We start from the raw sequence: 2,110 nt of genomic DNA, 5'->3' as shown, positions 1-2,110 counted from the left end.
AGAATAGTAGGTACCTATAATTTAAAATCATTATAAATTACACTATCATACTTTTAATATTTTTCGTATTCATATTATGTATTTTAAAATTTAGAAATATACAAGGCTGGGCATTAACGAGTTAATAAGTTAAAGTTAAGTTAATTTAACTTTTTAACTTAATCAGTTAATTTTTTTTATGATTATTAACTTAAGGAATTTTTGAATTAACTTTAAATTAACTTGAGTTAATTTTATATTTAAACAAATTAAGTTAAGTTCAATTTTAATTATTATGGAGTATGTTTTCATATTCGTATGAAATATAAATATCTATAATATTATTAAATTACGAATATTATCGCCATCGTCGCCAGTTATATTCCTATATTATTATTATAAACTATTTTATATATTATTATTATATTATACGTATTACGAATTAATAAGTTATAGAAGGTAGCGTGGACAGTATACGTTTCTCAGTAATACCGCGTTTATTTTTGGATAATTTATTAATTCGACGTTTTCGGCTTTCGCTGATATCCAGCATTCCGATTTCCGGCGGCGTGGACGCGTAGTGGTGGTAACACAATGTTTCTATACTCGATGTCGGTACGTCTTATTACGTAGGTATCTGTTACAACAGGAATTTCCAGAGTTTATAATATTTTCTTAGTCCGTGGTCCGTGGTGTCACGATTAAAGCTATTATTTCCAATCGCGGTTTGTGTTATTGATAATCTAACAAGTAATAACACATACAGGCCTACCGTTAACTATCGTCGATCAGTAATAAGTATTCAGTACGAGTATAAAAATAAATACACTACTCATTTAGTCATTCGATATTATATTATATTCCTCTACTCGGCACTCGCTTATTTTGACTTCGACTTAAAACACGGTTAGGTTAAACTAACGCGACCATTTTCGATATCTGTTTACATTTTCTGTCCACAGTCTACACGAATACACTCCAACAGTAAACTCTTGAACATTTTTTTTGATAAACACAACTTCGGCTAACGCGACCATTTTCGATTTTGACTTCTAATAATGTTTTTAATTTTATTGTTATAATGCAATATAATATTTTTTACATTTTATTATCTGTGAAGCCTTTGAATAATGTATTTTTATTTTATTTTTTTTTTTAATATTTAACTACCTATCTATTTGTGTCTACAAAAGAGTTTTAGCTGTATAAAATATATTTTATTATATTTATACAATTTAATAAAACCTATAATGTAATTTGGTTATTATAAAATTGAATAAATGAATAATTACTTAAATTTATTGATATTAAACTTTATTTAAAAAAAATAAATACAATTACAAATGTGTATAAATACAAATTTTTTTTATTTATAAACATTTTAAAATTATGTAAATTATTGTAGGTAATAGGTATACAAATTGATGGTAAACATTATAAAAGTATGCTAATAAATGTGTGGACTGTTACCTAAACCTTTTGGAAAATAAAATAATAATAGTTCTTTCATCTAATAATATGAACAATTTTAGGTAGAGATTGTTTTAATTTTACCTAGATGAAAACAAGACATTTTAGTAAAAAGTAACTTGACTTGAGTTAAAAAGTTATATTAAATTTTGGTTAACTTTTAACTTGGTTCAATTGATAGAACATTTTGAATTAACTTTTAACTATTAACTTGATTTAGATTTTAGTTTAAATTAAATTAACTAAGTTAAAAAATATAATTAACATGCACAGCCTTAGAAATATATGACTAATGCATTTTGTAAATTATTGTTATACTTGCAGCAGTTATTTTTTCATACTAAAATATAAGAAATTATAACTAAGTAAGAAAATAATAAATCATAATATAATATGAGATATAAGTATAACTGTAGCCATATGCCCGTATAAAACAATTAAAACATTTTGTTTTTCATATCTATGGACTTAAAACTAATTAGTTTCCAATTTTTAACTTCATTTTTTTGTGTTTATTAACTTGATCTATTTTAATATGATTAGAGTGCGGAATCGTATGGTTTTAAAATCTAATAAAAACCACCAGTGAAAATTGCATGTAATTTATTTTAGAGCAGGTAAAACGAAAACGAAAACCAAATTTACGTACAAATTCATGTTT

The sequence above is a fragment of the Acyrthosiphon pisum genome, chromosome X (assembly GCF_005508785.2).
Source record: "Acyrthosiphon pisum isolate AL4f chromosome X, pea_aphid_22Mar2018_4r6ur, whole genome shotgun sequence".
Lineage (NCBI taxonomy): Eukaryota > Metazoa > Arthropoda > Insecta > Hemiptera > Aphididae > Acyrthosiphon > Acyrthosiphon pisum.
This window is presented reverse-complemented; position numbering follows the sequence as displayed.